Raw genomic sequence first — 27079 nt, forward strand, 5'->3', positions numbered from 1 at the left:
AAACGTTCAGAGTGTATACATGTGTAGTAAAAACTCTTGGACAACTCTTGGATGTGTATGCACATGCATGCACACATGCACGCCCGTACACACACACAGACACACACATTAGCTCACCCATTCCCAGTGCCCCACCTCAGGCCTGGAGCAGTCATGTGCTGCTGTCTTTCACAATGCTCTGCTCAGACTAAGTGGGTAGCAATGCAATGTCATTGGGCAAAGCCTTTCTTAATGCCATGACAAACAGTATTTTTCATTTCAAAATATTATTTTCCAGCCCACTTAAAAACATGAATGAAAGAATGGGAGAAAAAAAATTGTCAGTTGCTCTGTGCCTCCCTAATTTTAACCTGTCTTCTCTGAGTGTATCCGCTTTTCAACACAATACAGATCAAACGGTCAAGGCTGGTTTATACTTCGTCTATCGACATGTCTGTAGACAGTCGCAGTGACATCACAAACATTCTATTGTCGTCCTACATCAAACTTGTCGTTATGAAAAGGTATAAACAAAGAAATGACAGGCTGCATGACATCAGCAGCCTGGTGGTCCAAAATAGCATAACTGGTGTATTTTATCCCCAATAAACCCATCCGTTTAAAAATGAATTTAGTATATGTAAATCTAGAAAATCAGGCAACTAAAAGCAACTTTCTAAACAATGTTTTGGTTAGTTTCTAGCTTGTTAGCTAGCTAGCTAACATTAGCTGTATAGCCTGTTCAAATAATGAACATATCATAGCTGACAATGTCTTAACTTTAGCAATTTTGTAAAAATTATTACAGGAAAATAAACTCACAAGATAATTATTTACAAGTTAATGTCGTGCTAATTACAGAAGATAGCTTACGGTTGGGACGATATAAAAGTATGGCATTCTTCCGGATAATTTTAGAACTTTGGCACTGTCTTGTTGCTGGCTCAGTCAGGTAATCATGACAACGGACGCAGCGACAGGGTCAAAGTTAAACTTTTTTCATCTGTCTGCGACAAGGAAACTGACAGTCGCATAGGCGATCTACAGACATTCCACTGGAGTATAAATTAAATGTTGTTTTGACCAGTGACACATAGACAAAGTATAAACCAGCTTTTAGGCCAGGGGTATACAACTCTTACCCTACGAGGTCTGGAGCCTGCTGGTTTTCTGTTCTACCTGATAATTAATTGCACACAGCTGGTGTCCCAGGTCTAAATCGGTCCCTGATTTAGAGGGGAACAATGAAAAAATGCAGTGGAACTGGCTTCAAGGTCCAGTATTGAGTTTGAGGGCTTTAGGCAGTTACTGTAGTTAGGCAAATGGTTTGGAGAAGCCAATGCCAAAAAAAGGACCCTGTTCTCCTTTACGTGCTGATATAGACTAACCAAAGGTTTGTTCTATTCAAATTTAAATCAGACTTTTAGGTCAAATAGCGATTGATGTGTATTGAGGTGCTTTAAGGGTTAATTAATGTGTTTTAATGAGTCTTTATCTGGTCTCAATAGATTTCTATAGGCTCACACAAAACTGTACATTGATTACTTTGTGCCAGTATAACAAAATAACTTTGACGTTCAACGTCAGGTTCATTGACATTCTGTATGACGTTGATTCAATGTGTTTTAATCCGGTGGATCAGCAGGGTGTGACAGACACTGGTGGAACTGATCGAGTGGTTGAGTGATCATCCGACACCGATAAAGTCCCGCTCGGATCTCCACCAGAACGAACCAACCAAGTGGAAGAGAGAAGGCGAGGAGAGGAAAAGAGAGGGAATGTGTGACGCACCATCGTGGAGAGCCGCATTTCGTCTGTCGATGCATTCATCTTGGTCGCTCTGATTCGTTCTTGTCGTTTCTTCTTCATTTTCTCCGCCGTAGCTTTGACGTGTCCGAGGTATCAGGGAACACTTGTTGGTTGTTGGTTTCGCATCCTCAGAGAGAAGGTTTGAACACATGTCACCCACCACAGAGCTGCTGCCTCAGGGCTGCTGGGTCTGAATTAGTACTCTGAGGCTCTTTCACTCTCCCTCTACCGCTCTCTCTCACTTTGCCTCCGTCACACACACTCTATTTCTGTTGATATCCCTCCCTTTCTCTCTCTCGGTCTCTCTCTCTCTCCCTCCCTGATATCTTTCACCGGGTGACTGTGTGTGTGTGTCTGTGTGTGTGTGGGGACAGCAGCAGGTTGCTTACACCACGGAGGAGCTGCATGAGTCGGAAGCCTTTCTTTCCTTTCTTCCCCCTCCATCTATCACCTACAACGGGGGGGGGGCATTCTTTCACTGGCCGAGAGCGAGAGACGCCGCTTATTGCGTCACATGCTCATTATACTATACATTTTTAAGAGAAGACATCACAGCGATTATCAACATCTCGTTTCGGTGGATTCATATTGAATCGTTATTTTAACCAAGGTTAGAATAGCAATTATAGAAACTCGAGAGGTGATTGAATGGTAACATGGGAGAGAAAGTGTGTGATCGGATGTGTTGAGTTTGTATGTTTGCGGAGAGTAAATGGTTAAACAGGGATGATTTATGAGTGTGACGTGTCTTTGGGCTCCACAGCAGGTTGGAGATGCTGACTCTCTCCTCTCTTACTCTGAGGTCATAGGGGTGTCAATGTGCCAGGAGCTTGACTTAAACCCAGTGGCATTTCTCAGAACGTGCACGTGCCAACTTCCTGCCGCAAGCTCATATGAGTGACGGCAGAAGAACACGGTTTTCCCCCCTTCAAGACGGCTATTCAAGAAGGATGAAGTCATGACTTTACTAAGCAGGTCCAGACGTTGATGTCAGCATTGATTAAAAAAAATTAAAAATCATACAGAAATGGAACATTTGGATGATACTTATGTTTCTGAAAACTAATCCTGGAATCCTCATCCCAAAAGTTATTTTTATATGCATTTCCATTCTATAATTAAAGGTAGCCTGGTGATTCAGTGGTTTCCCTGAAGTGTTTTGTGTTTTTAAGTGTTTGGCCGGCATGGAAGGGGTTTACCAGCGCTGTGAATTCTTGATTGCCAACTCCCAGGATCGTATCTCCTGCAACCCGAATAAGAGCCATTCTCCCCCCCCCCCACCCCCTTGCCTCTCCTTGGCCTACTACACTCCACTCAAAGGCTCTCTGTGCTGTGGTTTGTCCAGACCCGTCACGTGACTTCTCTGAAAGTGCCCCCTCCCTCCTCCTCACCCTTTATTTCCAGTAAACTGTTTGAAAGGAGGGGGTGAGTCAGAGTAAAACCAGCTTCCCTTCAACCACAGCTTGTTAAAGAATTTGTCAACGTGGACTCGGGCCGTTTTTTGGTGGGGTTGATAGATTTGAATTTTGTAGGGGGCTGGGATTGGGTTGGGTTGCGTCAGGAGCCTTAATCACTCTGCTGCCTGTGTGTATGCCTGTGTGTGGTGTGTGTGTGAAAGAGAGAGAGGGGGAACAGGCTTGTGAGGAGTTAATAAGATGAATTTGAGCGATCTCTCCGTCGGGGCTCGGCTCGCCTCGCCTTGCGCCGCGCCGCTCCGCTCTGGAGATGTGTGTCCTCGTCTCTCTGTGTGTGAAAGAGTTTCATTCAGAAAAAAAGAGAGAGAAAGAAAGAGAGAGAAACTGTGCGTGGGTGTTGACCTGTGTATAGGCTATGCATAAATTTTTCCTTAACTGACACTTAACTTTGCTTTGTCGTCTGCCTATTTTTGACGTTTTTGAACTCCTTACCCCAGCATTTCCCAAACTCCATCCTGGGGACCCCAAGGTGTGCACGTTTTGGTTTTTGCCCTAGCACTACACAGCTGATTCAAATAATCAAAGCTTGATGATTAGTTGATTATTTGAATCAGCTGTGTAGTGCTAGGGAAAAAACCAAACCTTCACCCCTTGGCTCCCCAGGACCGAGTTTGGGAAACGCTGCCTTAACCCCAATCACGTCTACAAAAGTCTTCAGAAAAGCACAATAATTAATTATCCAAACACCTACATGTTTTCAAACCTTTTAGTTCATCATAAGCCATACATTTATATTCTAGAGTACGTATTTGCATCAGTACAATGAGTCATGCATATATTGTATAAATTGATATCAGAGCAAATAGTTATCATAAACATGGCGTGGGCTGGTTTGTTTATATAAACAGAGTCCCACAATTTAGAATAGGGGTTGCTATATCATTACATGTGTGGAGTGTTTCCTTTTTTCCCACTGGGCTGCCTATTTGCGTCAATCTCTCGTCATCTCTCTGGCAACGGTAACCGTTGGTATTCAAACTATTTATGTTAAACATAGTGCTCATTGGTCCCCTTTGTGTGGACATTTTCCATAACAGTAAATATAGAATGTGTTCAGATAGGCTCTGATAATTTAATGTCATTCAAATTCTTAGAACCTGGATTCCATGTAATCATCGTGTTTGACATCATTTCATTACTAAGAGGTCCCTGACAGTCACCCTACCTTGGGAGACCAGCTACTGTACCTTTAGACACTACCCTAAAGATGGGTAATGTATTTTTGGATACATTTAGAGAGAAAAATAAGAAGCAAACTCCATAGCTGTTACTGGGGCCACTAACTGTAATAGCCTTAACATATAAATGGCAGATCAAACATGTGATTTTTACTTCACACTGTAGGTATTATCTTGATGTGGGGGCGTAGTGGTACAGAGTGCTGAGTAAAGATACGGAGAGCAAAAGGCTGGAGCCATGCTCCCATGGTTTTAATGACCCTGCACCCTTGACAAGATCTCCAAAATGTAATTGCTGGTAAGCCCTGCCCTGGGGAACAGCACGTCGTGCAGTGACGGGGGCGGGAGGGAAGCAGCCATGGGTGGAAGCCTGGCCAAGGTGGTGATTTTCCATGAGCTGCATACAATACACGTTGTGTGGTGTCTGGATTTCTGAATACTGGTCATGTAAGATAGACAATTTTGTGGTCCAGAAGGTACACACACGGGGAGTCCCTCTAGCAAATCACAACGTCACGTGTATACACACGATATCCCTGCCCATTGGGACCTTCACTTCATTCGGTTGTGAGGTAGCAATTTTCCTTTCACTCATCCATACCAGTCAAGTGAGGGGAAATCCAGAACTCTACTAACTTGGTAAACAATACCAATGCAAATATCATGTAATCTAATAAATGACTAAACGGTGCTTGTTTTCCTAACAGTTATTAGTTATTGAAACATAAATCCTCTACGGTTGTCAGGTGTTTGTGGTCAACAGACGGTCCAGAGTGGTTCAGCTGTAAACATGTACATTTTAGTCATTTAGCAGACGCTCTTATCCAGAGCGACTTACAGGAGCAATTAGGGTTAAGTGCCTTGCTCAAGGGCACAGACAGATTTTTCACCTAGTAGGCTTGGAGATTCGAACCAGCGACCTTTCGGTTACTGGCCCAACGTTACCTGCTGCCACATACACATTCCTTCCCCCAAGACAACCAGCTCCGTCTCCCAATAAAAAAAAAAAAAAAAAAAAAAAGGAATAAAGAATCTGGAACAGAAGGCTAGAATTAGAGAAGCAGGCTTATCCTTGTGGAAAGCTCTTGTGATTGGATCAAATCTGAGGGAGAATTTCAAAATGTGAGCCAATCAGAGTGGATGTCAGTTGGGCCCGCCTTCTTTTATTCTACCCCACATTTCCTGTGGGCCGGCTCCTGCCCTTGAAAAAATGGCACCATTACTCTACTGCTTTGTTGACCATATTTGGCATGCTCATATCTTACTACCCTCCCCCAGTCAAGTTCAACCTCTCAAGTTTAAATTGACTGGTAAGTGTGTGAAACAAAGGTGAAAGTCCTATAGATAAACATTTTACCCCATACATTTAGGTTGTGTTAATGTTTAGTTTATTGTGAATAAGCACTTTTCATAATGCATTGATGTTTTATCAATTTCTTGTAGAACTTGATGATTTGGATGAGGAAATTGCTCATGCAGGGGGGCACGTCCTGTCTGATTTGAGGGCAGTTTTAATATCAAAAATAATTATAGCAATTAAACGGATGAAATAAAAACCATTAACCAGTAGTAATATGGTAACTACAGTCATCTGAAAGATGGCAGTTTGAGTTCTGGATCAGTTAAGAGTTGATTTTAAGGTTTATGCCTCATATCAGATTTAGCCTGAGAGATGACCTGATACTAAAAGGTAGTGAATGATTCCCGTCATTCCTCCTAAAAAAATAAACATTTTGTTCTAGTTTGATATTTTTTTACATGCATACCACCTCATGTACAGATCATACCAGTCAAATAGGAAATACCATTCTAATAACTACATTAAGTTCTCTGGTTGGAGCTTAACATATTGTTTAGAGAGGTAAAACATGTTCCTAAATATTCCTTCAATTAGACTGAATGTTTTGCTCACAATTCAAATGTATTTTACATTTTATATCAAAGGAAAGATTTGTTGTTTTATAATAAAAGGGATGAAGTATTAAATATGCAGTTTACAACACCCATATTTCTATCAATTCATATCAAACAAATTAAATGTTTCAGCCTTGGGACAATCAATATCTACAGAATATATTTTTAGAGTCCAATTAATAGAAGTCTGTATGTACTTTTAGCAGTAATAAATACAAATCTATACATATAAATGAGACAATACCCTCAACATGAGGTCACACATTACCCCCAGTGTGTTTTTAGTTCAAAAGTATTGACATTTCATTTTTCATTCCCCTTCAATTGATATACCAACCTTACGGCATTGGCATAGTTAAATATCTGTAAAAATATATATATATTTAAACTCAAATTAATAAATAAACACATCAGCACATGCATACAATTTGTACTGTTATCTCTAGTGGCATTCTAATACAATCATCAGAAGTATGACAAATTTACCGTAATCAATCCAGGATAATTCCCCCATCTTTCCGTCACAGTTCCCAGAAATATTTTAAACTACATCAACAATAGCTTAACCCTCCTCTTCCCAGCATAGGTATATTGAGGAAAAATCCATGTCATTGCTTTCAAAAGAGCCTTTTGTTGAGTTGTCAGGAAAGATGGGGGGAAAAGCAGCAGAATTAGTAAGAATATGTGAGTCATTGAAATGACCATGAAGTCTCGTCTTGTACTCACATTGATGATATTGGATTAAAAATTAACTGTCACCAGAGGTAAGATACAGTTAGGGGATGTGAATATATAATGTCCCAGTAGAAAAGGTGTTTGGATGAGTTTGCAGAGGGTGATTGTTCCAATTAGACAACTGACAGGACAATTGACTGTGTGCAGCAGTTTTGAAGGGCGTACAAAAGTTTTTTGGTTAACAGAAGTATTGATATATACAGGAAAATAATGTATTTAGATAAGTGGGGTAGTAGATAACTTAGAAAAGTCTGTAAAGTGTGTCACAATATCGTTTTAAATAAATAGAAAGATGTCCCGTTTTTGCCAAAATTCTATATGTTAATTGTACATTTACTTCATAGAGAAAAAGCTTTAGTTAATATAAACCAAATTATTCGTTAATCAATTATCTGCTCTCTGATGTATTTGTACATATAAAATGCCAACTTCCTTTTATCTTTATATTTATGGTCGATGTGTTAAAAACACAACATATTAATGAGAAGATATGGTAAAAAATACACCAGGTTGTCCTGTTCCCACAGTAAATATATTTTCTATAGTGAATAAATCTTCTGATATTCCCCATAATTTCACATTTTTGAATATTCTCAAATCCCCCCCGACCCTATTTTAGTATAATTTATTTATCATTTGAAAGACAGAAATGCATCAGAACTCACAAATGACTTACACCACCATGCCGAAGATATTTCCTTAGAGACGATAAAATAAATATAAACAAAGCCATTTTTAACAAATGCATTCCTTAAAGACAATAACTTCATTGTTTTTATTGGATCAATATCATTTGTGTGGATTGTGCAAGAATCGTCTCAGATTGATTTAAGACTGCCTCAAACAATTTTGAAACCTTTTCACAATGATAGTTCAGAGATATATTATAGAATAATATAATAATGTTTTGGTAGTATTCTTAGTAAATATTACTACCATGTTTTCATCTGTGATATATTTAAGATGTGCAGGAGAACATCCTTCTACCTTTTAATCACCATAGATTAGTGAAAAGGTTATTGATTGCCTTCAGAAAGTATTCACATTTTGTTGTGTTACAGCCTGAATTATAAATGGAATAAATTGAGGTTTTGTGTCACTGGCCTACACACAATACCCCATAATGTCAAAATGGAATTATGATTTTTGACATTTTTACAAATTAATAAAAAATGAAAAGCCCAAATGTCTTGAGTCAATAAGTATTCAACCCCTTTGTTATGGCACGCCTAAATAAGTTCAGGAGTAAAGATTTGCTTAACACATTATTGCATGGACTCACTCTGTGCAATAATATTGTTTTTTTATGACTACCTCATCTCTGTACTCCACACATACAATTATCTGTAAGATCCCTCAGTTGAGCAGTGAATCTCCCTTTGAGCGTGGTGAAGTTATTAATTACACTTTGGATGGTGTATCAATACACCCAGTCACTACAAAGATACAGGCATCCTTCCTAACTCAGTTGCCGGAGAGGAAGGAAACTGCTCAGGGATTTCACCATGAGGCCAATGGTGATTTTAAAGTGGATCTGACAGCATTTTAAGCAACATTAAATCTTATTAAAATCTGTTCATATAAACCCCCAGGAAGAATATGACACTTAAAAAAATTTCTGACAAGCAAGCACTTAGATATGGTCATTTTCACGTTTTCATAAATTCTTAGAATGTTTGGGAATTACGTATACTAAGGCATTTGTGAAAATTATATAGCAATATAGAGTGGGAAAGCGGCTGAGCGTTTGGACAATTAATAGACACTGCAGTAAATAAAACCTAATAAAAACATCTGTCTCGTCCAAGACCGGAGTCTACACAGACCAGTGCGCTATAGCCAATCAGAGCTACAGTAGGCCTTTATACACACAAGCCATTTGCCTCAAGGGCCTGCCATCATTCACTTTGAACTGGACTGTGGGTTTACAGACAGTTGCAACAGCACAACTTAGATCTTTAGAATGCATTCGCCAAAAGCCACAAAATACACCTGAATGGATTTCTGCAAATATGTAAACACCACAGGAGTCCTCTTACATTTGGGAACTTTACAGTCCTATTGATCAAACAACCATGAAAAGGTAGGCTCTCTCTCCCTCAGTTATGCACTTCAACAAGTTCAACATCTAATGCTAGCCAGAGCAAGATGAGCTAAAATCTAACAAAGGAACATTAGATAAACCCTCTCAAACTTTTTCAGCTAATTGGCCTTCAGAATTGCACTGATAAACGATGGGGAATTGTAGCATACTCATCCTTCTGCAGCTTGCTTGCCAATGTATACTTGTTCCAACCAAGCACCCAAGCTAACTGGCTAAAGTTGGCTAGCTTGCTAGATGGCTACTTCCAGACACAAATGAGAGAACACCTCACTCTGAACATTTTACTCGCCATAGCAGAGCTGGTTAGGCTGTTTGCATGTTATCTAGAGTGTTCGTGACTAACTTACTTTTTTTGCCTACGTTTTCTGACACCGGTCATATTCAGCTGGTTTTGCGTTTGTAAATGTATCAGTTATTCTGCGCTCTGGCACACTCAGACGAGAGTGCTCTGAAATCAGAGTAGATAGTCAGAGGTGAATTTGCAAACGCAAGATATATGCTAACTGGATAACAGTTGTTCAAGTTCTTGCTAGCTAACTAAATGACACCTGCATCTCTAGCTGTGTAAAGCCACTGAAAAACGATATGAGGGGAAAAGGTCAGTCACTCACCCACTCCTCCAATGGCATGACATCCTCCTAGCAGCTAGCTAGCTAGCTAACGTTAGGCTCCGTGTTTTTAGCTTGCTACATAAATTGATACACTAGCCTATTAGCCGCATTATGACTGACTTGTGATCATTGCCCTTGCTAGTTTGATTGTATTGACATTCCCAGCCCTAGTTACATTCGTCCATTTTTGAAAATGTTGTCATTGAAATGAAACAGTGCATCCCGAATAGAGGCAGCAAACAATGTACCAGGCCAGCTGTAATTTACAACCTGGTAGCAATATTTTTTGGACTACTAAGAAATGCATCCATCTATTCTGCCAACAATTCCTTTGTGTAGGTGATGGAATGTTGAGTCAAATAGAACCAATTTTTAAAACCTCTTATAAAGTTGGTTTTGTACCATAAACTGGGAATTTAATATTTTTTACTGATGTTATGATTTTCTGTTTTTTATGATTGTCAGTTCTACTTTAAAACAGTTACAGAGTTTAATGGCTGTGATAGGAGAGAACTGAGGATGGATCAACAACATTGTAGTTACTCCACAATACTAACCTAATTGACAGAGTGAAAAGAAGGAAGCCTGTACAGAAAAAAAATATTCCAAAACATGCTTCCTGTATGCAACAAGTCACTAAAGTAATACTGAAAAAAATGTGGCAAAGCAATTAACTTTTTGTCCTGAATACAAAGTGTTATGTTTGGGGCAAATCCAATACAACACATTACTGAGTAGCACTCTCCAAGACTCACAGCTGTAATTTCTGCCAAAGGTGATTCTAACATGTATTGACTCAGGGGGTTAAATACTTATCTAATCAACATATATTAGTGTTTTATTTTTTATTTTATATGTTATAATTTTTCTTCAACTTTCACGTTACGGAGTATTTTGTGTAGATCGTTGTCAAAAAAGTACAATTAAATCCATTTGAATATCACTTTGTAACATAACAAAATGTGGAATAATCTTCTTAATATTTGCTATTATTCTTCTCAGGACTTTGCCACCAGAGCAAAACTAGCAGTGCAGAAAATGGTTCAGAGGGTTGGATTCTTTGGAATTCTAGCCTGCGCCTCTGTAAGTGAAATCACATATCAACTATATTCTATAAAATAAAATAAATCACCCCTATTAATGTCTGAAAATACAAGAAAGTGACTACAGTTTAAATTCAAACCTTAAAAGAGCAATTCTGTGCATAATGAAACTGTCTGTCTATTTAAAGTGAACTGCTGATGGCTCAATCCTCAAACCAGCAGACAGAACAGATTAATAATTATAATTGTTAATATAAAGCTATCTTTATTCTGGGTATTTTAGTCATTGTATTACTAATCTGTTAGATTTAAAACATAGGCGCATTTAACAAAACTGTGTTTGGACTGAACAATATTGAAGCATATTGAAGCATATTGAGGACCTGCACTCTTATATAGAGGAAAGTTGTTTCTTTGCTCTATAATTGTTGTCAGTTATCCATATTCATTTCTGATATTTAATATATATTCTCTGGTTCTCCAGATTCCAAATCCACTGTTTGACCTGGCAGTTATAACGTGGCCATTCCCTAGTCCCTTTTTGGACCTATTTTGGAGCAACGTTAATTGGGAAAGCCATAGTCAATATGCACATTCAGGTGAGTGTACTGTATACCAGCACATGGCAGAAATGCGCGCTCTTGGATAATAACCTTTTTACAAAAGTCTTGCACACACAACTCACTTTTCTTATGTCTTTTTTGTCATGACAAAGAGGCTACTTCAGGTCCATAGTTTGATATAAAATGTTCACAAAGTAACCTTTTTTCGTATAGAATTGATCGATCAAGGCTTTAATTTGTTTTGAATATATTTATATTTACATTTACATTTACATTTACATTTATTTAATATGAATATTTCAGACATGATAGTAAAGCTATGTAGAGGATAAGGAGGGATCCTCCTGTGCTGTACTCAGCTGAGAGTGTATGGAGGCCATTTTGTGCAGTGAAAGCAGGGTCTGTCGTCCATTTTGTGAAAGCAGCAGCTGCACTCAGGGATACATACACTACATGACAAAAAGTATGTGGAAATCTGCTCGTTGGATAATAAACTTTTTACATTAAAGTCTTGCACACAACTCACTTTTCTTATGTCTTTTTTGTCATGACAAAGAGGCTACTTCAGGTCCATAGTTTGATATAAAATGTTCACAAAGTAACCTTTTTTCGTATAGAATTGATCAATCAAGGCTTTAATTTGTTTTGAATATGAATATTTCAGACATGATAGTAAAGCTATGTAGAGGATAAGGAGGGATCCTCCTGTGCTGTACTCAGCTGAGAGTGTATGGAGGCCATTTTGTGCAATGAAAGCAGGGTCTGTCGTCCATTTTGTGAAAGCAGCAGCTGCACTCAGGGATACATACACTACATGACAAGAAGTATGTGGAAACCTGCTTGTTGAACATCTCATTCCAAAATCATGGGCATTAATATGGAGGTGGTCCCCCCTTTGCTGCTATAACAGCCTCCACTGTTCTGGGAAGGCTTTCCACTAGATGTTGGAACATTGCGGCAGGGACTTGCTTCCATTCAGCCACAAGAGCATTAGTGAGGTCGGGCACTGATGTTGGGCGATTAGGCCTGGCTCGCAGTCGGAGTTCCAATTCATCCCAAAGGTGTTGGATGGGGTTGAGGTCAGGGCTCTGTGCAGGCCAGTCAAGTTTTTCCACACGATCTCGACAAACCATTTCTGTATGGACCTCGCTTTGTGCATCACAGGGGCATTGTCATGCTGAAACAGGAAAGTGCCTTCCCCAAACTGTTGCCACAAAGTTGGAAGCACAGAATCGTTTAGAATGTAATTGTATGCTGTAGCTTTAAGATTTCTCTTCACTGGAACTAAGGGGCCTAGCCCGAACCATGAAAAACAGCCCCAGACCATTATTCCTCCTCCACCAACTTTACAGTTGCCACTATGCATTGGGGCAGGTAGCGTTCTCCTGACATCCGACAAACCCAGATTCGTCCGTCGGACTGCCAGATGGTGAAGCGTGATTCATCACTCCAGACAACGCGTTTCCACTGCTCCAGAGTCCAATGGCGGTGAGCTTTACACCACTACAGCCAACGCTTGGCATTGCACATGGTGATCTTAGGCTTGTGTGCGGTTGCTCGGCCATGGAAACCCATTTCATGAAGCTCCCGACAAACAGTTATTGTGCTGACGTTGCTTCCAGAGGCAGTTTGGAACTCGGTAGTGAGTGTTGCAACTAAGGACAGACGATTTTTACGCGTTATGCGCTTCAACACTCAGCGGTCCCGTTATGTGACCTTGTGTGGCTACCACTCCGCGGCTGAGCTGTTGTTGCGCCTAGACGTTTCCACTTCACAATAACAGCACTTACATTTGACCGGGGCAGCTCTAGCAGTAGTAATTTGACGAACTGACTTGTTGCAAAGGTGGCATCCAATGACGGTGCCATGTTGAAAGTCACTGAGCTCTTTAAGTCCATTCCTCTGCCAATGTTTGTCTATTGAGATTGCATGGCTGTGGGCTCGATTTTCTACACCTGTCAGCAACGGGTGTGGCTGAAATAACCGAATCAACTAATTTGAAGGGGTGTCCACATACAGTGGGGAAAAAAAGTATTTAGTCAGCCACCAATTGTGCAAGTTCTCCCACTTAAAAAGATGAGAGAGGCCTGTAATTTTCATCATAGGTACACGTCAACTATGACAGACAAAATGAGAATTCCAGAAAATCACATTGTAGGATTTTTAATGAATTTATTTGCAAATTATGGTGGAAAATAAGTATTTGGTCAATAACAAAAGTTACTCAATACTTTGTTATATACCCTTTGTTGGCAATGACACAGGTCAAACGTTTTCTGCAAGTCTTCACAAGGTTTTCACACACTGTTGCTGGTATTTTGGCCCATTCCTCCATGCAGATCTCCTCTAGAGCAGTGATGTTTTGGGGCTGTCGCTGGGCAACACGGACTTTCAACTCCCTCCAAAGATTTTCTATGGGGTTGAGATCTGGAGACTGGCTAGGCCACTCCAGGACCTTGAAATGCTTCTTACGAAGCCACTCCTTCGTTGCCCGGGCGGTGTGTTTGGGATCATTGTCATGCTGAAAGACCCAGCCACGTTTAATCTTCAATGCCCTTGCTGATGGAAGGAGGTTTTCACTCAAAATCTCACGACACATGGCCCCATTCATTCTTTCCTTTACACGGATCAGTCGTCCTGGTCCCTTTGCAGAAAAACAGCCCCAAAGCATGATGTTTCCACCCCCATGCTTCACAGTAGGTATGGTGTTCTTTGGATGCAACTCAGCATTCTTTGTCCTCCAAACACGACGAGTTGAGTTTTTACCAAAAAGTTATATTTTGGTTTCATCTGACCATATGACATTCTCCCAATCCTCTTTTGGATCATCCAAATGCACTCTAGCATGGTCCTCTATAGCTCAATTGGTAGAGCATGGCGCTTGTAACGCCAGGGTAGTGGGTTCGATCCCCGGGACCACCCATATGTAAAAATGTATGCACACATGACTGTAAGTCGCTTTGGATAAAAGCGTCTGCTAAATGGCATATTATTATTATTATTTAGCAAACTTCAGACGGGCCTGGACATGTACTGGCTTAAGCAGGGGGACACGTCTTGCACTGCAGGATTTGAGTCCCTGGCGGCGTAGTGTGTTACTGATGGTAGGCTTTGTTACTTTGGTCCCAGCTCTCTGCAGGTCATTCACTAGGTCCCCCCCGTGTGGTTCTGAGATTTTTGCTCACCGTTCTTGTGATAATTTTGACCCCACGGGGTGAGATCTTGCGTGGAGCCCCAGATCGAGGGAGATTATCAGTGGTCTTGTATGTCTTCCATTTCCTAATAATTGCTCCCACAGTTGATTTCTTCAAACCAAGCTGCTTACCTATTGCAGATTCAGTCTTCCCATCCTGGTGCAGGTCTACAATTTTGTTTCTGGTGTCCTTTGACAGCTCTTTGGTCTTGGCCATAGTGGAGTTTGGAGTGTGACTGTTTGAGGTTGTGGACAGGTGTCTTTTATACTGATAACAAGTTCAAACAGGTGCCATTAATACAGGTAACGAGTGGAGGACAGAGGAGCCTCTTAAAGAAGAAGTTACAGGTCTGTGAGAGCCAGAAATCTTGCTTGTTTGTAGGTGACCAAATACTTATTTTCCACCATAATTTGCAAATAAATTCATAAAAAATCCTACAATGTGATTTTCTGGATTTTTTTCTTCTCAATTTGTCTGTCATAGTTGACGTGTACCAATTATAAAAATTACAGGCCAGTGGGAGAACTTGCACAATTGGTGGCTGACTAAATACTTTTTTTCCCCACTGTACTTTTGTGTGTATGTGTGTATATATATATATATATATATATATATATATATATATATATATATATATACATATATACACACACACACACAGTGAGGGGAAAAAAGTATTTGATCCCCTGCTGATTTTGTACGTTTGCCCACTGACAAAGAAATGATCAGTCTATAATTTTAATGGTAGGTTTATTTGAACAGTGAGAGACAGAATAACAACAACAAAAATCCAGAAAAACGCATGTCAAAAATGTTATAAATTGATTTGCATTTTAATGAGGGAAATAAGTATTTGACCCACTAGCAATCAGAAAGATTTCTGGCTCCCATGTGTCTTTTATACAGGTAACGAGCTGAGATTAGGAGCACACTCTTAAAGGGAGTGCTCCTAATCTCAGCTTGTTACCTGTATAAAAGACACCTGTCCACAGAAGCATTCAATCAATCAGATTCCAAACTCTCCACCATGGCCAAGACCAAAGAGCTCTCCAAGGATGTCAGGGACAAGATTGTAGACCTAAGGCTGGAATGGGCTACAAGACCATCGCCAAGCAGCTTGGTGATAAGGTGACAACAGTTGGTGCGATTATTCGCAAATGGAAGAAACACAAAATAACTGTCAATCTCCCTCGGCCTGGGGCTCCATGCAAGATCTCACCTCGTGGAGTTGCAATGATCATGAGAACGGTGAGGAATCAACCCAGAACTACACGGGAGGATCTTGTCAATGATCTCAAGGCAGCTGGGACCATAGTCACCAAGAAAACAATTGGTAACACACTACGCCGTGAAGGACTGAAATCCTGCAGAGCCCGCAAGGTCCCCCTGCTCAAGAAAGCACATATACAGGCCCGTCTGAAGTTTGCCAATGAACATCTGAATGATTCAGAGGAGAACTGGGTGAAAGTGTTGTGGTAAGATGAGACCAAAATCGAGCTCTTTGGCATCAACTCAACTCGCCATGTTTGGAGGAGGAGGAATGCTGCCTTATGACCCCAAGAACACCATCCCCACCGTCAAACATGGAGGTGGAAACATTATGCTTTGGGGGTGTTTTTCTGCTAAGGGGACAGGACAACTTCACCGCATCAAAGGGACGATGGACGGGGCCATGTACCGTCAAATCTTGGGTGAGAACCTCCTTCCCTCAGCCAGGGCATTGAAAATGGGTAGTGGATGGGTATTCCAGCATGACCATGAACCAAAACACACGGCCAAGGCAACAAAGGAGTGGCTCAAGAAGAAGCACATTAAGGTCCTGGAGTGGCCTAGCCAGTCTCCAGACCTTAATCCCATAGAAAATATGTGGAGGGAGCTGAAGGTTCGAGTTGCCAAACGTCAGCCTCGAAACCTTAATGACTTGGAGAAGATCTGCAAAGAGGAGTGGGACAAAATCCCTCCTGAGATGTGTGCAAACCTGGTGGCCAACTACAAGAAACGTCTGACCTCTGTGATTGTCAACAAGGGTTTTGCCACCAAGTACTAAGTCATGTTTTGCAGAGGGGTCAAATACTTATTTCCCTCATTAAAATGCAAATCAATTTATAACATTTTTGACATGCGTTTTTCTGGATTTTGTTGTTGTTATTCTGTCTCTCACTGTTCAAATAAACCTACCATTGAAATTATAGACTGATCATGTCTTTGTCAGTGGGCAAACGTACAAAATCAGCAGGGGATCAAATACTTTTTTCCCTCACTGTACATACTGTACTTTAGTAGAGAGAAGATTTTTGAATCACTTGAGAAAAGTGAATAAGGAACCTGTATTTTATTTATTGTACTGAAAAGTGTTTTTACTGATGATTATTGTGTAAAAGTTGAATCAGTTTTTCCCCATGCATGGATGGATTGAAGACTTAATACACTTTGTTAGACAGTGTCTGTATGCTTATTGGATTATCTTTCTAAATCCTCTATAAATTATTTTATAAATCAAAATACAAAACATGACCAAAGACTGTAGAGTGCCAATTGAGTAAGCTGATTTTTACATTTACATTTACGTCATTTAGCAGACGCTCTTATCCAGAGCGACTTACAGTTAGTGCATACATTATTTAATTTTTTCATACTGGCCCTGATTCATTATGTAAGGTTCAATAAGATTGATAAATAAAAAGAAAGTTCGTCCTCATTATCTGTCTAGTAATGTTAAATTCACTTGGCTAACTTTCTCTAGATACTCTAGTAGTGAGGGAAACCTTGTTGTATGGGTGGTGGCCATAGAGAAAACCCTATTGTACAGAAGATGAACACTGTCTGTGATGATACAGATAGTGGCGTGGGCAGCAGCATCATAGAGCCGATTAGGTCTGGTGTCCCCTGGGCCGATGACTTTCTCCACATCCAGGCAGGATCAGAGGTGTGCCCCTCCTTGTCTGACACGGCCAGGGCCAGCTTTACAATGACACACCACACTGGAAACTGAACCTGGCTTACCATCACAACTGGCTGGGGTCGACCTGTGGTGTATTTAGTGAGATGAAACATTCTGTGTTGAGGATAGAAATGTAATAATAATAATAATAATAATAATAATAATATGCCATTTAGCAGACGCTTTTATCCAAAGCGACTTACAGTCATGTGCGCATACATTTTTATGTATGGGTGGTCCCGGGGATCGAACCCACTACCCTGGCGTTACAAGCGCCATGCTCTACCAATTGAGCTACAGAGAATATACATTTACATTTACATTTAAGTAATTTAGCAGACGCTCTTATCCAGAGCGACTTACAAATTGGTGCGTTCAACTTTGGATAGCCAGTGGGACAACCACATCTTGATCACAGTATGTACACTTCTTCAAACAAGCAGCTGTGAGCAAAGTCAGTGCAATCGGGGACAACTACATCTCGATCACAATAAGTACATTTCTTTAAACAAGTCAGTGCTAGCAGGTGAAATAAGTCAGGTGTTAGTTTAGACAAAAGACAGTGGTAGTAAAGGGGGGGTTGAAGGATTACTATTATACTATTCCAGGTATTCCTTAAAGAGGTAGGGTTTCAAGTGTCTCCGGAAGGTGGTCAGTGACTCCGCTGTCCTGGCGTCGTGGGGGAGCTTGTTCCACCATTGGGGTGCCAGAGCAGCGAATAGCTCTGACTGGGCTGAGCGGGAACTGTGCTTCCGTAGAGGTAGGGGGGCTAGCAGGCCAGAGGTGGATGAACGTAGTGCCCTCGTTATATCGCTGACACAATGCTCTATACCTGACAGATCATGTCCTGTGTGAACAATACATTTCTATCTGAACATTCTGAACAAACTCCTGTTCTCTCAGCTTCTCTTGTTCTTTTCCCCATTGTGTTAAGTCTGGAAAGAATGCAGAGAATTCAATTTTATTAGACTGCACTTCTTTGTTGTTTTACATTGACACTATACTGTACTGTGAGTCACAGAGCTGTATAGTTGTTGTCATGTAAGAGTGGGAATGGAGAGGCAATATGATAGACTGTAATGGTGAACAGGTGAACATTCTCCCTTGTGGGTCAAAGCAGAGGAACAATGCACTAGGGGGATTTGGAGGTGTTTTTTGTGTGGGCGTAATACTGGGCCACCTCAATGTGTTTTCTGTGTGGGCGTAATACTCAGCCACCTCAAAGGGAAGGCCCTTTGAGAGCTGGATAACTGGGTTTTACCTTCAGGTCAGGTGGTGCGTTCAGGTTCACAACAACAATCTGTTCCTGTCAACAATGACACGAGGCCCAGAGGATGAAGGCCTTTTCATAACTCTTAACCCTGTCATACTCTAAACTGGATCTGGTTTTCTGACGGTACTGTGGTGATGTGGCTAGGTTTTGAAATATTGATAGGAACTATCAAAAATTATATCATAACATTTAAGGAATTTAGGTTTTATAGTCCTAATTGTAAAATGTTGAAATAGCTCAGTTTGGTTTAGCTGGGCGGAGACATGAGTAAATGTCCTTGAATTATGAAGTGGACAGTAAAAGCTCAGAGGAAATAGTTTATTGTTAAGCAGAAGTTTCTGCCATTGCCTTTTACCTTCAGTACCCGTGACACACAGTCTGGTCTAAACAATAGAAGAGAAGTAATCTCCATGATAGCCTCCCTGACTTCCACATTCCTACTAGTTTAGTTATGGGCTCTGTATTTCAATGGGTTTCAACAGGCGCACATTGCCATTGTGAGAACCCACTCGAATGTTGATTCCCTATATGAGTGGTATAATGGGGTAGTATCATCTTGTTAACCTTAAACTGCAGTTGGCTAAATCAGGGTCACAAAGAGTGTTTCTTGGTAGTCTTAAACAAATCTACTTTTAAACAGAAGTATACACCTCACACATGTGGTTATGGGCTTTAAAAAAAGAAGACACCTGTACCATGTCAGATATAGAGTTGAAATGTATTCAATTTTGAGTTTGCGTCCCAATATTACACTTTAAATACATCACAGAATACTTAAATGTAACAAAACCGTTTGACACATAAAAATATATATAATGTTTATTAATTATGAATGAATGAAACATATTAATAACATTCTACCCATGAGGCCACTAGGTCATTTGACTGCAGGAAAGGGCTACACCTGTGAACTTCCCTTAGAGGTTTTCATGAGTCCATAGAGAAGAGGGCAAAAACATGTTTGTAAGACTTGGTCTTTGTTATGTGGGTCTCTCCCAGACCCATTGTTTCCTGTTTGCCTGCTCAGTTCGGAGCTGAACAGTAACTGAATGGTAAACAGAGCCTTATTGAGCTCCCTAATACGGTCTGATTGAACTGTAATGTCTCCTGTGTCGTCTGTGGCAATGAGTAAGCAGGAATCAGACTGGACAGGAACACAATCTCCCCAAAACCCCCCTTTTACTGTTAAGAACTGCTGTCTGAGAGGAGTGACACATCTCCTCCTGATCCCTCCATCCCCTCAATAGCCCTAATCCGCCTCCTCCTTATCCCCCTCCACACACCCCCCTCTTCAGCTGCCCACATGAAAAAATACTACTTTTACATTTTAGTCATTTAGCAGACGCTCTTATGCAGAGCGACTTACAGTTAGTGAGTGCATACATTTTCATACCTGCCCCCCTGTGGGAAACGAACCCACAACCCTGGCATTGCAAGCGCCATGCTCTACCAACTGAGCTACAGGGTACTACAGTTTACTATAGAATACTACAGTACTTACTATAGAATTCTGTAGTATACTGTAGAATACTATACTACACACTGTAGTATCCCTCGATCATGTGTAGTACTTACTATATAATTTTGTAGTATACTGTAGAATAATATAGTAATATCACAGTATTATCTACAAGAAAACACTAGTAAATACTACAGTAATGTCCGCAAAAACACTACTTTTATTTTTTTACTATAGTAATACTACAGTATTTAATTTGCATATACCCTGTCCATTCCCTCCCCCATATCCCAAGGAGACTGCTTAAAGAAGGATTTTTTAAGCCTTGAGACAATTGAGATATGGATTGTGTATGTGTGCCATTCAGAGGGTGAATGGAAAAGACGGGCCTCCCAAGTGGTGCAGCGATCTAAGGCACTGCATCGTAGTGCTTGAGGCGTCACTACAGACCCGGGGCGCGCAACTCAATATAAGGAAGGTGTTCCTAATGTTTGGTATACTCAGTGTATATAGAAAAGAGCAGAAGGTCTGAACCTATCCGTTTAGACCCCAGTTTAGACCCCAAAATGTGCTCTTTTAGTATTTCTCCAGTAGGTTTCCTCAAGGAGAAAGCCCACACTTCTATGTCAAAGATAATAAAACAAAAACACTATAGTAAAAACTACAGTATACTACAGTCCGCAAAAACACTACAGTAATTACTATATCATATGGGCAATTTCACAGTAAAATATTTTTCACTTTAAAATGTATGTCAAACAAAAAACAATAATTGTTTTTTTTTAAACATGCAACTCTATGCACAAGAACTACATTTACTTGAAGAACAGTGCAGATGCAAAGTTTGGTAACAGAATGACAGTTTGTGCTGTTTGTGTAATGTTGCAATCATTGTTTTTTGTTTGACATACATTTTAAAGTGAAAAATCTGAGTCTCAGCATCATCAGTTACCGAATTGCCCATATACTACAGTAAAAACACTACAGTAATTACTATAGTATATATTACAGTTTTTTTACTACATTATTTAAACTATAGTCAACTGTAAATACTACATTATACTACAGTCATGTCCGAAAAAACACTACAGTGAATATTTTTACATTTTAGTCATTAAGCAGACGCTCTTATCCAGAGCGACTTACAGTTAGTGAGTGCATACATTTTCATACTGGCCCCCCGTGGGAAACGAACCCACAACCCTGGCATAAGTCGCTCTGGATAAGAGCGTCTGCTAAATGACTTAAATGTAAATGTAAATGCAAGCGCCATGCTCTACCAACTGAGCTACAGGGGACTTTATACCATAGTATAGTATAGTATTTTTGCATGTGTCTGTTCTCTATGTATCAACAGTAGCCCCACACCCTCCCTCACCCCCTAGAGACAGCCTGCCTGTGTACAGTAATGTCCCTGACCTGAGTGCATTGGTTATGATTCATAGGGGCTCAGACTTTTGTTTCTGGCCTTGATGACAAAGGGCCACTTCATTGCTGGTTTTGGGCTAACGCCTGTCAGTCACCAAGTGTGGTGGTGGTTGACTACAGAGGGTACAACATAGGGAGTATTAATGATCGAACCATGAGTGTACTTCCCCGGCCGGGCCTGTATGTACCCCCCCATGACCTCATGGTCTACTGACTGACTGTCTCTCTTTCTTCGTTACAGAAACTGTTAGTGATCGTAACCTTCAGCAGGCACATAGTGGAGCAGATGGTGTCTCTGATTGGGTAAGTAACCTAGCCATTGAGTAATATTGGGCGGCCTCTGAAGAAATGTGTGTGTGTGTGTTTGTGAGTGTGTATATGTGTGCAGGCTTGCATGCGTGCGTGTCTGTGTGTGTGTCACGGAGGAGACAGGATGACAATGAGAGGGATAGTATCACACATGAATGGGTTCATTTTGAACATGACGGTTGAGAGAACTTCAAGTGTGGCATTTTGAGGTCGTTCGTGCCCCTTTTAGGAAAACCTGCTCTAATTTCGTACTGACTGCGACGCAGGTCACTGACCAAAATGTTAGCATCAATTTAACAAGGGGATTTTTGGGAGATGCAATGTTTCATGGAATACATTTTATTTTCAATGTGTTTTGAAAGACCCTGGAAGGGTGTGGTGATTATACAGTAGAATATGTATTTGCGCTGCTCTGGTAAGGTTTCTCTTTCGTCCCCTCAATCTCTTCCCTAGTCTGGATGCTGACTGATGGCCATGCTCTGCCACTTGTTGTGGATGGCTATGGGTATGAGGATGTATGTAAGTCTGTTTCTCAGGTTAGGATGAACCGTCTCTGGCCTACCGTCTGATTGAAATCTAGTTTAATATCGTGGTCCTGATACAATGTGGCACTGCTGTCTCTCTCCCTTTTCCATGGTGACCTTAGACTGACTGTGTGCTCTGCTCTTCATTTGGTGTCATATGACACTCCAGTGGAAATGGGGTTGGTTGATATCGACGTATAAAGACATTTCACACATGCCGTAATGAGTGGAGCAACAACTGTGTACTTTTTCCGTCTGTTGCCCACCACTGACGGCTTGGTGTCACCCTCCCAGACTGATCTGATCTCCTGTCAGACGTCACTGTCACCAGCCCTGTGGTCTGGCCTTCCAAGCCTCCTGCTAATAGAACCTTCACACCCACCCACCCACCCTGCCTGCCTCTCACACTAATACCCACTTCACATTACTGAGCCGAGATGTGCCGTGCCGAGTTATGCATCCACCATAAATGTGATGAAAGAAGACTATGTAAAAAATAACATATCCGAGCCAGTACGGTTCGGGTCAGCACAATACTGTGAAAATGTTATATAACCATGCCTGTATGAAGGGCTGCCTGCTGGGCACATATAGGAGGAAGCAGGCTTAGGCCTTGGAGGGTTGGTGCCCTTGTAGAGGTGTCAGGACCAGGGTGTGTATCAGGAAACTACCCTCTGTCTGTACACCTGCCAGTTGGGGGAGTGGCCCTTGCTGTGTATACCTAACATGGTGTTAAATTGGCACCTGAGACATCACACACATGCACACACACACACACACACACACACACACACACACACACACACACACACACACACACACACACACACTGCTGTGCTGAAATCAGACTGTGAGATTGCATCAGCTCACATCCTTGCCAGCAGTTGTTTTTCCTGATCTTTTCTTTGTTTCAAGAATACATACTGTGATGGCTTTATTTAGAGCTGGTTTTAATTAAAAGCTTTGTCTTTTTTCTCCAATTTGTTGAAATATTATTCCCCAAATTGAGGTTATAGAAAAACAGCAGAATTTTGTTAATGTTGTTTGGTCATTACAAGGGTTTTATCATTCATGAGGGTTTTTCAGCATTTTTGTTCACATTATTTTCAAATGAATTTATTTGAATATATGCTATTCATTTAACTATCATATGAATCATATTAACATTTTATAGCTGTGTGTGTGTGGTGTTTGTGTAATGATGTATAGATAGAGTTGGTTTCAGGCCCTAGTCATTGAGCCACAAAGATACAGAGGTGAGTGAGCTATCAGAGGTGATTGGAAAGTTTTACTATAAGTCACAACCTCTCCTTTTTATAACCTGTTAACCATCAACTTCCTTCCTGACTGAGGCCCATCCACCTTGACAATTGCCTGATAGTCAAGCTTTCTCACAGAAACTGTCATCCAGCAATGGCTCTGTGACATATCCACCTCACACACCTTCACTATTATTAACCCTTTAATATTATTAACACTTTACCCTACTGACCACACCTTTACTTTTAACCCTTTAAGTATTACCTCTAATTACCCACACATGCCCATTGCCACTTTTAGTTCATCCTTTAGGTGCTTGTCCACATCTTCAGTGTTAACCCATTCATTGTCTGTTTTTGCCTGTTTATTGTCCTGTTTCTACTTTTATTTATGCACAGCAAATTGGCCAGTATCATTTAAAATAGATTTAAATTAACTCTGTAACACTCAGTGGTGTAAAATAACCCCAGTGTTGGTGTTAATAACCAGTGCTGAATCAAAACCACGTCCATCCTTATCATATTTTCCAGCACGCTCTGTTGCAGGTTGATTTTTAGAATGTTTGATTATTAATTAATCTTATGTTACTCAAATATAAGTAACATACATGTTTCTAAAATAATCTAATCTTTAACTTAGATTTATTTAACCTTTTACTGAAATGGTTGTTCCAGTTTAGATGCTTTAGGTAGTCTCATATCTTAGTCTTCCCAACCCTGGCAGTCATTCTGAATGCAGGTTGCGGGTGAATAAAAATGCCAAATGTTGAATATCCCCACTCTGGCTGGATTCCAATAGGAATTACACATCACTTTGCAAGCCAACATAATGTGACTTGCATGCCCGATGTGGCCTGTAAACCATGAGTTTCAGGCCACTGTATTAGGCTAAAGCTCTCAAAATAAGTATTGTCTTTAATACTATGTGTCATTGCTAATCAATGCTAAATCAATTACTTTGATAATTTTTTAACATAGCTTTTTATATGTATTAAATAACATTATTTCAGTCATACAGCTCAGGTTTTCTCATGTATGTTGTTTGTTGCAGTCAGCAGTGCTCCTGCTATGGACTGTAGAAATATGGTACAATTAATTAGTTGTTACAATCTCATATAACAGTGTTGTTTGTGTTGTCTATAGAGCATTCTTAAAACCTATAAAACCGTTATAGTTTTAGTGATGTTTAGACACAGGAGTAGACAATGGTACAGTGCCTTCAAAAAGTATTCGTACCCCTTGACTTATTCCACAGTTTGTTGTTGCAGCCTGAATTAAAAATGGATTTTAAAAATAACAATCTCACCCATCTACACAAAATATCTCAGAATGACAAAGTGAAAACATGTTTTTTGAAATATTTGCAAATTGATTGAAAATGAAATACAGAAATATCTAATATACATAAGTATTCACACCCCTGAGTCAATACATGTTAGAATCACCTTTGGCAGCGATTACAGCTGTGAGGCTTTCTGGGTAAGTCTCTAAGAGATTTGCACACCTGGAATGTACGACATGTGCACATTATTCTTTTTACAATTCTTCAAGCTCTGTCAAGTGGGTTGTTTATCATTGCTAGACATAATTTTCAAGCCTTGCCATAGATTTTCAAGATGATTTAACTCAAAACTGTAACTAGGCCACTCAGGAACAATCAATGTCATCTTGGTAAGCAACACCAGTGTATATTTGGCCTTGTTTTTTAGGTTATTGTCCAGCTGAATGGTGAATTTGACTCAAGACATTTCAGCTTTTCATTTTTATTAATTTCTAAACATTTCTAAAAACATAATTCCACTTTGACATTATAGGGTATTGTGTGTAGGCCAGTGACACAACATCTCAATTTAATCAATTTTAAATTCAGGCTGTAACACAACAAAATGTGGAAAAAGTCAAGGGGTGTGAATACTTTCTGAAGGCACTGTGTCTGCTGATATCTCTGCTGTCGCTATGGGTGTATCACAACAGTTTATAACATATTTATCTATGCACAGTTCATAAAAACAGACTCCCTGTATCTCTTAGTAAATTATGAGAAATCGGTTCTTACAGGCCCCAACGGTTTTCCTGTACAGCCAGTTATTATATAGTACAAGGGTCCTAACTTGACTGTTAACGTTGTGACATGTTTTTTAACCTATAGTATTCATATTTTATAGTCTTTAGACAGATATACAGTATCTGTACATTTTTAACACATTGTTTTTATTTACACAAACAATATTGACTGTATTGCATCATTGCAAATGCTGTGCTTACAAATCTGATTCTGATGATCTTTTCTTTCTTTTTTTTACAGTACATTTTGGAGCTTTTAAGTGGGTAAAAATAAGTTCACTGACTTCTCAAGTTTTATTAGATCAAATTGATCTAGTATATTTACTATCTTGCTTACTTTTCCTTATTGTTTTATGTTGTTTTGTTTCATCACCATTTTGTACAATTGAATTTCAAGAAGCTGACTACCATCTAACTACCATCTCTGTCTCAAAAGGAAAGAGGAGTGAAAGCATTAAGTCATGTCATTCCTTATTCGGTTATTGTGAATGAAGTGACCTTTGGACTTGTGGTGATTTCACTCTCACATGATATGACAGTATTCATTTCCCTCTTCTTGTTAGTCTGTCAGGTTAACCATTTATCATAACTGCAAAGATACAGTTGAAGTTGGAAGTTTACATACACTTAGGTTGGAGTCATTAAAACTCAACTTTCAACCACTCCACAAATGTCTTGTTAACAAACTATAGTTTTGGCAAGTCGGTTAGGACATCTACTTTGTGCATGACACAAGTAATTTTTCCAACAATTGTTTACAGACAGATTATTTCACTTATAATTCACTGTATCACAATTCCAGTGGGTCAGAAGTTTACATACACTAAGTTGATTGTGCCTTTAAACAGCTTGGAAAATTCCAGAAAATGATGTCATGGCTTTAGAAGCTTCTGATAGGCTAATTTACATAATTTGAGTCAATTGGAGGTGTACCTGTGGATGTATTTCAAGGCATACCTTCAAACTCAGTGCCTCTTTGCTTGACATCATGGGAAGATCAAAAGAAATCAGCCAAGACCTCAGAAAAGAAATGGTAGACCTCCACAAGTCTGGTTCATCCTTGGGAGCAATTTCCAAATGCCTGAAGGTACCATGTTCATCTGTACAAACAATAGTACGCAAGTATAAACACCATGGGACCACGCAGCCGTCATACCGCTCAGGAAGGAGACGCGTTCTGTCTAATAGAGATGAACGTACTTTAGTGCGAAAGTGCA

At 40.1% G+C, this 27079-nt stretch overlaps 1 pseudogene across 1 annotated transcript in view; it reads left to right on the forward strand.

Annotated features, from left to right (window-relative positions):
• The window catches only part of LOC311136179 (vacuole membrane protein 1-like), a 108243-nt pseudogene that overhangs the window by 57709 nt on the left and 23455 nt on the right, over nt 1-27079 (forward strand). Inside the window, exons 9-11 of the transcript XR_014615428.1 lie at nt 10808-10888; nt 11333-11447; nt 21948-22009. The product of XR_014615428.1 is annotated as a vacuole membrane protein 1-like (transcript). The remainder of the gene's footprint in view (nt 1-10807; nt 10889-11332; nt 11448-21947; nt 22010-27079) is intronic.

Source organism: Coregonus lavaretus (assembly GCF_964263955.1).
Source record: "Coregonus lavaretus genome assembly, chromosome: 10".
NCBI lineage: Eukaryota > Metazoa > Chordata > Actinopteri > Salmoniformes > Salmonidae > Coregonus > Coregonus lavaretus.